This window comes from Drosophila montana, unplaced genomic scaffold (assembly GCF_035044405.1).
Source record: "Drosophila montana isolate Dmon_TW-CO22-7 unplaced genomic scaffold, ASM3504440v1 contig_1687_1, whole genome shotgun sequence".
Classification (NCBI taxonomy): Eukaryota; Metazoa; Arthropoda; class Insecta; order Diptera; family Drosophilidae; genus Drosophila; species Drosophila montana.
The window spans coordinates 116,758-130,646 of NW_026996616.1; the positions used below are offsets into that span (position 1 = coordinate 116,758).

General features: G+C 40.9%; 1 protein-coding gene across 1 annotated transcript in view; it reads right to left on the reverse strand.

Moving 5' to 3' along the window:
• Positions 1-13,889, reverse strand: part of kek5 (kekkon 5) — a 240,563-nt gene that overhangs the window by 22,064 nt on the left and 204,610 nt on the right. The window contains exon 4 of the mRNA XM_064700194.1: positions 10,296-10,321. The gene's annotated coding sequence lies outside the window, so the exon portion shown is untranslated. The remainder of the gene's footprint in view (positions 1-10,295; positions 10,322-13,889) is intronic.

The following is a 13,889-nucleotide window of genomic DNA, read 5'->3' on the forward strand; positions in this document are numbered from 1 at the left end:
AGGTGGCGCAGCCCCAAAAATGCAAAGCACGCAGCGAAGCGTAAATGGAGCTCGCCCTGGCCAAAGGCAGACATGGCCCAAGTCCGGGCAGCCACAACCCCCGGCCCACCCTCAATCCTCAATCCTCAATCCTCGACCCGGCGATTGAGTCCGAACCAGAAACCGTTGAAGCAATTTATGAACCAGGCGCCACTTTCTCAGTCCGGAGCAGTCCGGGGCAGTCCGGACGGCTGGCAGCGGGCCAAAAAGATTGTAATTGTTGTGGCGCTGTTTAAACGTTTCATCAAAACAATTTCGCTTAATCACTTAAATAACTTGGGCCAACGAGCGAGACGTCGCCGCCGCCGCCGCCGCAGACGACGTAGCCATGGCCACAGACTCTCGGGTCACGGGTCTTCCGATATCCGATGGGTGCATTGACCGGGCCAGACAATCAGACGGACGGACTGGCCAAACTGATTCACCTTTGTTTTGCCTGCTTGCGGCTCTCATACGCATCCCTGCTCGGGCGCCAGCTCCTAGCCGCAAAACTGGCGCCCGAGCAAGGATGCGTAAGCGACCAGAAGCCGCAGCCGAAACAAAGGTTGACCAGCTGGGCAGCTGACCTGCGGAAAGAGGAGCATTTAGGCAGCTGCATCTCCTGCAAGTGAAATCCTATTCCAGCGAAGAAACCTAGCTAAACGGCACTGGGTTCGCCCTAAGGAGAACTTTCGGTTGCCCCACAGAAGTCACGCTACGGACACATTCCCGCTTCCAGGGGCAGAAAGCCACAAAAAAGTTGAGTCCTCAAAAAGGGTGAGCAATTTCGACGCTTTTGCGGCTTAGGCATAGTTGGCGACCGAGCAGGGATGCGGGCAGAGCCGAAATAATAGAAAAGTTGAGCAGCCGAATAGCTGGATACCCTGCACTTGGATGAGCAGCTGGCATCTGCTGTAGGCAGGGACAATAACGGCGTCCGAGCAGGGACAAAGATGACATCCGAGCAGAGATGGAAGAAATCAAAGTAATGGAACAAGTTAAGTATCTGAACAGCTGGATACCCTACACTTAGATGAGCAGCTGGAATCTGCTGTAAGCAGTAACAAAACTGGCGCCCGAGCAGGGACAAAGATGGCATCTGAGCATGGATGGGAAAAAAACGAAGTAAGGGAAAAAGTTAAGTAGCTGAACAGCTGGATACCCTACAACACGGTTGCTGCAAGCACAAAGATGGCGGCCGAGCAGGGATGTAAGAAACTAAAGATATATTATTAACAGCTGGATACCCTACAGTAAGTTGAGCAGCAGGACAGTTGTGTTGCGGGACAAAGATGGCGTCCGAACATGAATGGGAAAAATCGAAGTAATAGAAAAAGTGAAGCAGCTGAACAGCTGGATACCCTACAACACGGTTGCTGCAAGCACAAAAATGGCGTCCGAGCAGGGATGGAAGAAACTAAAGATATATTATTATTAACAGCTGGATACCCTACAGGACAGTTGTGTTGTGGGACAAAGATGGCGTCCGAGCCGGGGACGTTCTCATATTACACAGCCGGGGGGCAATGCGTAACGGTGGCCGTAACGGTACATTCAACGCCCTCGAGTGCAGTTAAGATAAACAAGCTGAAGCAGTCTGGCGCAGAGACGAGAGCATCCTGTTGCTTCTTCAGACGCCATTTTGTATTATGTATTTTTTTTCTCTCTCTTCTGTTTCAGCCTCAATTTTGTTGCTGTTGTTGTACTTTTAATTTATTTTTGTACCAACAAAGTTTGATTGCGTTAGTTGTGGCTGTTGTTGCTCGAGTGTGTGTGTGTGTGTGTGTGTGTGTGTGTGTGTGTGTGTGTGTGTGAGTTTCACATTTTGCACACTACATTCCTCAGTTGTTGTTGTTGTTGTTGTTGTTGCTGGATCTCAGATTTGACTGCAGGACGAGCCGGCCGTTGAAAATGTTTTTAATTTATTTGATAGAATTTTTTCGATTAAAAACTGTTGCCCCGACAACAACATAAGCAGCAGCAGCAGCAGCAAGCAATTGTTTGCTTTTGTTTTGGTTCGAGTTCGTTGTTTTTTGTTCTCCCCCTCCCCCTCCCCCTCCGTACCCGGCGACCGGCAACCGGCCGTCTCTGTTTATGGCCCCGGGCCGGGCGAATGGCAACAGGCAGGAGCCGGGACAGATGGATGGCACGGCGTATTTTTAGATCCCATTATGATGGATGAGTCGCCAGGCATTAACGGGCATTGAGCGGGTCAAGTTCTCGTGTTCCATCTGCTTTCCATCCATTTACCGCCCGTGGGCGTGGATTTGAAATGGCTGACTATTTATTGATTCAGCTTTTGTGCGTTGCGTATTACAGTTGTATTGCAGTCGTACGCGAATTCTAATCACATTCACTGAGACGTTGCTAAATCAAATTTTAAGGCGCGTGGTCAAATGGTGTAAAGTGGTAAAACCTAACCTCAAAATGTAGTCGCAGTCAAATTAACGAAATAAATAGCTGAAATAGTTATCAAGTATCAATCGGGGAAAAGAGGAAAATGGTGGAAAAAACCAAACCAAACCTAACCTCAAACTGGGCAAATGAGGCTCGAACTCGGCGACAAATGTAGGAAATGTAATTCATAGAATTTCACAGACGGACGCGGCGCTCTTCATGTAACTCCCGTAATTTACGGGGAAGTGCACTTTGCCGAAAGAGCCGAAACAACTTGACAATGCGGCACAGAGTTGGCCCCCCCAAAAGAGTTTGCTAGCAAATTTATGTGCATATGCATTAACATCTGGCAGGTCGGGACGCGAGGAAGAAGAAGCAGCAGTAGTAGAAGAAGAAGCAGCAGTAGAAGAAGAAGCAGCAGCAGCAAACTTAGCAAATGAATTGCGAGAGACTCGCATGCCAAAAAAAAAAAAAACAAAAAAAATATTGAAAGCACAGCAAAAACTGGCGCCAAAAATTAAGAGGCAAAACAAAAAAAAAATAACTCCAATCTATGGCACAACGAAATTTAAATACCCTTACAGTCATATTGCCGAGATATTGCACAAATTTTGGGCATTTTTTTTTATTTATTGTTTTCATTTGTTTTTATTTACTTTTTTATTATTGATTTATTTTTGTATTATTTTCTTTATTTTTTTAATCTGTTTTATTTATTCATTAATTTTTATACTCTTTTTAATTAATTTTTTGAATATTTTTATTATTTCTTTGTTAATTTTTTTTTCTTTAATTTAGTTTTTCATTTATTTATTTTAATATTTATGAAATATTTTCTCTTATTTATTTATCAATTATTTAAACCAACTAATTTTTTTGTATTCATTTTTTAGAATACATTTTTTATTTATTATTTGATCGACTATATTTATCTATTTTTTTTTCCATTTTTTTTACTTAACTATATTCTTTAAATATATTTTCTTTTATATTTATATTTATGTTAAAGAAAAGTCTTTCAAACAAGAACTCAATTTGTTTGCGACATTTTTCTACGAAAGTTCAAAGATATAGTGATACGATGTGACTCGGATTACGATTATATTTAAGCAGTAAAAACCAGACTCAAGTGTGCCCAATATAGCTGAAGATATCTTGAAAAAGTAAAAGTTTTTGTTTTTATACAAAAAATCAGTTTTCCATCGAAGGGCACTTAAAAAAATATCATTTCAGCTTTTGACTTTTTGGGCATTTGTTACAAGTTCGCTGACAAATTGATGGTACACTGCCGGCGGCAGGGTATTCAAGTGAGAACCTGAAGCCTAAGCCAAACAAATGGCAAACGTGAACGTGAACGTGAACGTGAAGCGCTTCCAGAAAAAGTTGCTTGGCCCCGAGTCTAACAGATGTGCCAGCCAAAACTACAAAAACTTCTCTTGCTAAAGCAGCTATCCCCCCCCCCCCCTCCCCTCCCCGCCTCTTTTTTTAATACCCCCTGACCGATCAGGCGGCTTTTGGGTCTGGTAGTTAAACAGAGGCCAGGCTAGTTAGAAAACAGTTTGAGAGGCAGTTGGAAAAGTTCATTTGGCAAACATCGTGGCCCGAAGCCGTACAAAAGCCAAAGCTTCAAACAATGTGACTGCATTTTGCTTCCGCTTCCTTGCGACCTCTCTCTCTCTCCCTTCTCTCTCTCCCCTCTCTCTCTGTTGCTCTTGTTGTTTGCTGTCGTTGTAGTTGATGTGCCCAACTCCTTTGACATTGTGCAGAGCAGCACTGACAGCCCAGGAAATATATGACATTGGTTACCCTGTGGCCTCGCAGCTCTAACAGTGGCTGCGGTAAAGCAGCTAACAGAAGGGTTTTTTTCCCCCCTTACTGTAGTCGTTGCTGTTTTCGACTGTCATAGGCCATAATGGAATAGACTCGTTTAGAGCTGGGCAAGTGACACGAATATTGAAAAAAAAAAATGGGTTTAGCGCTGGCCGCGTGACTGCAAGTCGTGTCACGAGCTCAAAATAACAACCAGCTTGAGCACAATTATTTTAGTTTAGGCGAATTTGTTCAATTTTAGCATCTTATTTTAAATAATTTTTATTTTAATTTATTTGCGTGCTCTAGCATAGCGCGTGCGTGACAGTCGTGTCACGAGCTTGAAATTGAACTAATTTGGCGAGTTTTTCAAATTTTGATCTCGTTCTGAAATCAGTTTTTGAGTTCTTCTCGTGCTCACGAGGCTTAACTGCGCATTCCAAAACGTAAACGTAATGTAGAAATGAGCGCGTGCGTGAATGTCGTGTCACGAGCCTGAAATTAAACCAGCTTAAGCTCAATTCTTAATGTTAATTTATCTTTTCAATATATCAACTCTTTATTTTTACGAAAAGTGTTTAGATTTGTGTTCTCTTTAGAGCTGGTTGCTGGTGAGCATTAAAAGAACGTGACACGCTTTTTTTTCGTGACTTTTTATACATTCGAATCTTAGGCGGACTATCGATGTGCAGAGCTGCAACAAATGGACTCACGCTGTCAGCTTTTGGTGCCATCTCTGACAGGCGAGCAGAAGGCACTCGAGTGTAAAATACAGCGAGGCGCGCGCGCCTCGTAAATATCCTTGGCGAGTGGCGAGTGGCAAGTGGCAAGGCATAAATTCAATGCGTCAAGTGGATGCAACTCGAGAGACGCTTCGCTTTGCAGCCGGCGTCAAGTTTTGGGCCGCAGATTGACAATGACAAGCGATGCAATTAGTTGCCGGTTACCCCAAACGACAGCCGACCGCCGACCGCCGACCAATGACCAATGACCGATGACCAATGACCGCCGACCAATGACCAATGACCGATGACCGATGACCCACGCGACCAGATAACATTGTGGCCTGAGCATTGAGCGTTGACAGCGTAATTGTCCAAGTCAACAACAGTTGACATAGTTCTCTGTCTGTGGCTTGTGCGCATAACCTGCATGAATTATGCATGCATTGATTCGTCTGTTCTGGGCAACTAAGTAGAAGGGCTAGTGTTGGTAAATGGTATGGTATGCATGTCAAACACATGCAGTCAAAGGTTCTTCAACACTTCACGCCAGCAAATTGTTGGCATAAAGGTTTTGACTGGCACATACCCAAGCACTTTCTCATGGATCTCAGAAACTGGAGCACATAGAACACAGTCCAGACATTAAAAGCAGCTTGAATTAAGTTTAATTTTCTCATTATTTCTCCAGTTTTAAGCGTGAGAGTGCGGCACCCAACAATGCTTACGCTTTGTTTACACGCATCTCGCCTAAGGGAGCGGGTTGTGGCAACAGAGAGAGGGGGAGAGAGTGGGAGAGAGAGAGAGGGGGAGTCACAGACCGTCAAATTGTTAACGGGCCCCAAAAGGCAATTCAATCAGCTGGAAAAGGAGCAACACTTCTTTCAATCGACCGAAGCTGTTGAAGTGCCAAACTGGCGTTGGCCGAAAAGCGAAATGCCTCAAATATTTATGGATATTTGATGAAGTGAAGCAATTGGCGTGCAGCGCTCAGTGTTGTGTAAGTGTCGAACAAAAATCAAACATACCTTTTGCCAAATGTGAAACACATAAGAGATTGTTTCCCAGGTTATTGAGGATTTAGCAGCTGGCTTTAGTAAATCAGTGTTGTGTAACTGTCTGTGAAAAAAACCTTCGAGTTGGGTCAAATATAATAGTTAAACAGAAATCAGTGTCATATAAACGCATGTTAGTGTTGTGTAAATATACAAGCACACATATGCGTTAAATAGAAATCAGTGTTGAGTAACTTTCAAAAAAATTGTATGTTAGTGTTGTGTAAGTACACAAGAAAACAGTGTTGTGTTATTTCCAACATATTAAAATTCAACTCACAATTCGAGCACTTTACAACACTAGCTCTGGCCAGCTTCCAAGCTGTCAACTGGTCACATTTTTGGCCTAAAATCACAATTTGACAAAGCTTAAATAAAGCTAGATTGTCATCAATTGATGTATTTATTTGCTATTCGTTAAAGGAAAATCCACTGAAATTTAAAAATATTATAAATTCCTAACAATTTTTTTTCCCAGAAGAGCTGAGGAAGGGGTGGGGTGGGAAGCACCCCCTTCCCCCACCCCCTCCTGAACGATTTTTGTATTTGTTCAATAAACATTTGAAATGTGATTTGCTGTGCATACAAAGGAATTCTTTAGGAACTATCGACTGTTTCTATATGGAAAATACAAGCGAATGGATATGAATATGAATATGTGCTCAGTGTGTGCACTGAGCGAAATTGACATGAGCTTTGACTTGAAAGAGTTCACAAAATGGTCAGCTTATTCTATTCTATAGTTCTTTTTATTGTAGATCTATAGATTTACAAAAGCTGTAGAGCTGAATTGTGATAAATCTATTAATCTAATCGCAGAACGCGCTTATCTCTTGTTATCGATATCTTCTTTATTTTCCATAAGTTCGATAAATATCGATCGATAGACATAACTTTTTCAGCACAGCTCGAGAATTCTGAGAGATACATACATTAAATTTGGTAACTAGGTTCTTGTATGACATACACAAATTTGGAACAATTCATTATTTTGATACATTTCGGTAATTACCTCGAAAAGTTGAAAAGAAAACTCTTATATGTAGGCACATAATAATTTGTCGACTGTGAAAGTGGTTTTTTAAGAATCGGACTACACAGAATATCTTGAGCTATTCCCGATTTAGGATATGCGTTCTTTTATGCCCAGGAAATGGGCATAGACGAGGCTAAAAGCGCGTCTTTTCGTTCAGTGCATTCCGTATTGTTTGCAGCTATTTACATAATCACATCTTATGCAATAGATACTTATAAAGGAAATTTTCTGTGGCCTGGAGCTGGGCATAAAATGTTGCATAACTATCGTGAATAATGCGAGAGACTGTATTGAATGACCCTCAGAGATGTTTGTGTCAGACTTGATTTGATTTGATTGAGGTGAATGTTCTGCGATTTGTTTTTATTTATTTTTGCATTGAATGTGTTTTGCTCTTCGCCGAGAGCTCCTCTTAATAACTTCAGTGGCCGCAGAATGCAGCTCATGACTGCACATAATGTCCGACACTCAAACAGGCACACACACACACACACACACGCGCGCACACAAAAACATATATGCAGGGCATACAGTGCATGCGAAAAGTATGCAAATCGAGCGCAATTTGCATGCAAAGTGGCATCAAGAGAGCCGCGTCAAGCCAAACTGCAGCAGTTCCACACCCGTAGCCGTAGCAAGGGGACGGGGGGACGGGGGGAGGGTTGGGGGTTTGGTAGTTGGTGTTGCATCTGGTTTGGGGGCAGCTGCAAGTGGCTGTGGCAAGCGTGGCAGCTCATTAGGAATGCCACTAAGCAGCAGCTCGAATGCGTGCGTGTGTGTGCGTGCGCATACTTTGCCTGCGCACTGTGGTTAGTTAGCTTTTGCTCTGTGATTTGAAACATGTTTTTTTTTTTTTTTGCAATTTTCCATACACTTACCCTAGCCGGGCATTAGGCTTGGCTCGAGCATTATGCGACTGAGATTAAGCGGAAGCAAATTTTTTAATGGGCTCTAGCTAAATTCTCTTTAACTGAGCTATGCGAAGATTGGTGCCGAGTTTTCTATCAAGGCGAGCTTTAGGTTTTTGACAAAACACGACAAATCAGTTTGATATTCACGTGTTTATAGAGCTGTGAACCCATGGAAAATGGGTACAAAAGCGTAAAATTGATTATGTGAATGTAACAGGCAGAAGAAAGCATCTCCAGCCGCATAAAGTATATATATTCTTGGTCAGAATCAACAGACGATCGATCGTCCGTCTGTCTGTCCGACTGTATGAACGCAAGGATCTCAGAACCTATAAGAGCTACAGACTCCAAATGTTTAAAGTAGTTCCTCCTAGTGCCCGCGAGTTTCTTTTCGATAATCGATAACTTGCCCCGTTTCCAAGCAATCGATAAAAATCGATATCGAAATCGATATAAGCAACGCTCCTTGGTTTCAATGGCTAGAATCGACAAATTTGATATGTGGCTTCTACAATATAATACTCTATATATATACAGATCAAGTATCTTTCATCGTTACAAATATTTTTGCACAGAATTTTGGCTATGATTTATTTGAATGAAATTTCTGTTTGTTTAGCATTTTGAAAAAGTATTATAAAATGTAATGCAAGGGTATTTAAACTTCGTCTAGCTCCAGCTTCGACTCTTGGCTCTTATATCTATGACTATACTTTTTGATGAGACTGTTGTTGTTGTTGTTGCTGTTCCGACTTGTTTTTGGCTTGTTTTGATTTCTTGAAAACATTTTCAAAGAATTTGTGCTGCATTGTAGGGAATTTCTTCGCAGATGCCGCCGCAACTTGCGGCCAAACAACAAATGAACTTAAGATCTAAAACATTGTGTAAATAAAAAAAAAACAAATGTAAATTCGAATGTAGCTTGAACTCTGTTGCCATGACGGACATTTTAATTGCTTCGCACTTCACTGCAATGGAACAATTTGAAGAATTTTCTCTGGCAAATGCACTCAGCCAACAAATGCACTCTGCCCGGCCCGAACTATCTAAAATGCCACAAGATGATGTGTGAAGAAAAAATAAACAGAGTCGAGAGACTTTTAACGAGCCCATGATGGACTTTTGTTGAGTGTTTAGTGCGGCCCTTTGAAGTTATCGAAATGTGTGTTGGAAAACCGCAAAAATGCTGGCAATACAATTTTGAAATATTCCCAGCAAATGCGAGCTTTGCTACACTTTCTGATTGAAATGCCTCAAAAAGTCTAGGCAGTAGGCAGTGCCCCCTTTTGAATGCATTTTGCAAGTGCTCTAAAGTGACTTAGAGCTTAAATTAAAGCTGGACTTTATTGAAGTTCCCTTCACTAGCTCACGTACCAAATTTGGTAAGCCCAGCTGCAAAAGATCCTGAGATCTGACTTGGAACCACTTTAAAACCGGCCAGAAACAGCACTCAGCTCTATGAAAATGATTGAACTAGACCTTATCTCAAATAGTTCCAGACCTGTGAAGCTTATATCTTATAGCTATCCAGATTTCCAGATGCATTTAATAATAATTAGATATAGAGATATCGAAGAATGAGTTATTATCATTTCTATGACTCGTAAGTCTTCAAATCTCTAGATCTCTATTTAATGTCTTGAGCATAGATAGCAACTGTCATAGGTCCAGTTCGAGTATATCCCGCGAAATGACGCTTTTATATGGTCTACGACCTCATGTAACTTGTAATCCACTCAGTCTACAAATGAAATCCAATTGCTGCTGTCTCTGTGTCGACGTCAACAGCTCAAATACCCAGTTTGATCAAAATATCTCAAAGATTTCTCGAGCTATTCACGCGGAAAGGCAACAACTTCTGCTCTGTCTGTCAGAGCTTGTGCTTTAAAGTACACCTTCCATTGTAATCAATTATCATATAATCGAGAAATAAAACTTGATATATCTGGCAATCTATAGATACATTTATTACTCAAATGTTTAGCACAATCAATTTCAATTGTTGAACGCTTTACGTTGTTGTGGCAAGTACTGTACTTCTTCCTCTTCTACAGCTGCTGCTGCTTCGCGTGGCACTTTGGTGGAGGGGTCAGTGTTGCGGCCACTTTAAAGTATAAATCATTGTATTGCTCTCTCGCTCTGGCATTAAGCACAACAATGGCAATACAATGGCGCTTAAACATAATGCTAAATGCTCGACTAAACGCACTTCTTTGAGCCATTCAATCTGCACAACAGCAACAACAACAATATGGACTAGCCAAAGGTTCCCCTCCCACGCCCACGCCCACGCCCACTCAATACCCTTTATCCCCCTTGTGCTGGGTGTTAAATGTGGTCAACTTACCCGTTCGGCCTGAACAACATGTTAATCTGCAATTAAAGAGAGCAAAAGAGAGAGCATGAGTGACTGAGAGAGAGAGCGAGAGAGAGAGAGAGAGAGATAGAGAGTGCGTAAAGTTCACATACTTTATAGGGAAGTGCAGATCATGAAAAATATATATACTCATTGCCCCCTGCCTTGGGGTTTACGTGCCCCCCCCCCCCCCCCCCCTTCATTACCTCTTCCTCCAAAATTTAACAATTGTAAAAAAATGCAATAAAAGCCAGGGGAGTAGAAGTAGCAGGGGTTAGCGGCGGGTTACTGAGGGTATCAAGCGGATTCTCGTGGCCAAATTGATGTTGGCTTTAGAATCACAAAAAAAAAAACAAGGCAAGAAGGCAACAAAATGTCGTGCCTAATCGACTAGTGAATACCCTACACTGTGCAAGAATTTAAGTAAACCCAAAAGAAATTTATTTTTATATTAGTATTTAAGCTAGAACTACTGGAAATTCAAATAACTCCTAAAGGAATTCTATTTTATTAATCATTTATATTATTTGATCTCTTTTTTTAACTATGGAACTTTTAGAGTATGCCGAGAAATTGTTTTAAATAAAAAACATATAGCTTATTATGCGAAAAATGAAATTCTTATAGATTATATTTTGAACTAGATACTGCATTTACTTTTAAAACAAAATTGTTTACCGAATCTTCAGATTTTAACTTTGATAAATATTATAAATCTGAACAAGTCTGCCTCACTTCATTTGCGAGCTATTTCAGTTAGCTGAGAGTCTTTGCATTTTGCAGGGTATGCAAAATAACGAATTCAATCCACAGCAAAATCACACGCAAATTTGTTACACGGCTTTCGCTTTGGGTATTTGGAATGTTTTATGGTTTTCAAAACCCGAAATAAAATTCATAAAATCGACGCAAATTCGCGCACTCGCTGGTCTGTGGCATGAGGCCGGCGCCACTTGCCACTTGCCACATGCCACATGCCGAATCAAACAATAAATCTTTGTGTGCGAGTGTTGGATTTTGCACAGACTAAGCTCATTTGGGTTTATATTACGCCCCCCTTCAGCTGAGCCCCTGGCCGCGCGGGGAATTCCACTTTTGTGTTGAAAACTTTTTTGCTTTTTTGCATTTAACTTTTATTTTGATTCTCTTCATTTGCTCTTCGTATTTGGAAAAATTATTTTCGGTTTTTTTTTTTTTTTCGTATTTTATTTTATTTTATTGTATTTTATTTGCATTATTTGTTGTTGTGTTTTTTTTTTGTTGGCTCATTGTCATTTGTTGCGGCAAAGTTTATTTTCGATTTAACGCTCTGCACATTATTTGACTGCGTGTTGCTTCTTCTTCTTCTTCTTCTGCATGGGGGATTGGAAAGTTCGTGTTGCTTGGCAGGCAGCCCCTCTTTTAAGGGGGAAGTTCGAAGGGAGTTCGGATTGGCATTTGCCGATGGCTGTGGCTTAGATAATGCATCAAGATGTTTAAGTGCTCCGCTGGTTTGGGCAATTTGTCGATTGGCGAGCAAAGCTCCTAATGTGCTCGGGTAGAAGCCATAAATTATGCGGGCCAATGCGATAGAAATCGATCAACGAAGCAGTTATCGGCAGTTATCGATTGGCTGATTGATGTACGTGCACATCAACAACAGGTGTTATCGATAGGAGTTCGATATGTTATCGATATTGTATTTGTGTTAAACAGTTCCGATTTGGCTTTTGCAATGCGATAGAAATCGATCAACTAAGCAGTTATCGGCAGTTATCGATTGGCTGATTGATGTACGTGCATATCAACAACAGGTGTTATCGATAGGAGTTCGATATGTTATCGATATTGTATTTGCGCTTAACAGTTTCGATTTGGGTTTTACAATGCGATAGAAACCGATCAACTAAGCAGTTATCGGCAGTTATCGATTGGCTGATTGATGTACATGCATATCAACAACAGGTGTTATCGATATCGAGTTCGATATGTTATCGATTTTGTATTTGCGTTAAACAGTTCCGATTTGGGTTTTGCAATAGCAAAGCAAACAGAACGTAATGTTATCGCAAACATATTTAAAAAGAGTTTGCTAAAGGAACTTCGATAGGTTTGAATTATTATTAGTCCAAATGCTGTCAATAGAAGCTTAAGATGTTAACGATAACAAATCGATATGTTACTCGATATTGTATGATTAACTTTCGAAGAGCTCCGATTGTTTTTACTTAAAACTAAATCTGATTAATTGAAAAAAAGCGAAATGTTATCACAAACACAAACAAATCGATATGTTATCGCTACTCTATACAACAGATTATTAAGCCATTCCGATTAGTTTGAATTATAAGCGAAATGAATCGAAATGCAATGAAATGTTATCGATATTATAGCTCGATATTACTGGCTCTTTAAGAATTCAGATTGTTTGTTTAAAGCAGCAATCGAATGATCCATATATATATATAAATTTTATCGATAACACCTCCCAATATAAGCGATACACATATTGATATGTTGATAAGAAATCGATATGTTATCGATACAATATTTGACTTTAGTTTGAGTTTTATTCCAATTGTTAGTTTTTCGAAAAAACTCGAATTATCAATGAAAAAAAAATCGAAATGGTATCGATAACTGCACAAAAAGTGAATGTAAACGAAGCACAGTTTATTGAACGAACAAACACTGAGAATTGAGACCTATTCAAGAGATGCAAACGCATGATATCGATACTACACGCATATTTAACTAAAAATCTAAACAAACAAAAAAATGTCGCAACAAACAAAACAAATGGTAAACATTGACAGGAATTGAAGTGCAAGTTGTGCGAATGGATTTGGCGCAGAAAAATATTCCCGCGTTGTTATTCATGTTGACAAATTATCGATAAATTCGCAAACAAATAAAGAGCAAACAGCGGCTGTCTGTCCGTTCGTCTGTCCGTCTATCTGTCTGTTTGTACATAATGCATTGTTCTAAATAAATGAGAGTCTGAAATGCGAACCCAGAGCCCGGCTGCAAATGAAATGTAACTGCGGGAGGCGGCGGCGATAAAAATGTGCAAAGGACAACCGGGAGAAGGACAACGACAGCGACAACAACAACAACAATAACAACAACGCGAACAACACGAACACCAGATAAACCAATAACGAGCAACAACAACAACAATGGAAAAACTAAAGCTAAAAATCCATTGAATATCGAATCGCACGCAAAATGCAACGCAGCTTTGCAATTGCTTTTCGCTGTCAATAGTTGAACAAGGCAAGCGGAAACACTACCCCTACCCCCTCCCCCCCCCCCCGCTTCCACCCCGCTCTCAGCACCCATCCAGCACCCTCTCACCAGCTACCTAGCCACCCAGCCCTTCAGATGGGCGTGTTGTCGGTGGGCAACAGCCAACATGGGGTTAATACTTATTGTCAGGTAGTATATATGTTGCTATCCGCCTTGTCGTGCCATTTATTTGCGCAATATCAGCGATTTCATGTTTCTTTCGCCCGCTCTTTCGGCTTTATGTTTTTCTCTCATCCTTTTCGTTTATTAATACCCTGTAAACATGAATGCGGCACAAAGCAGTAGCTTAGACATGGT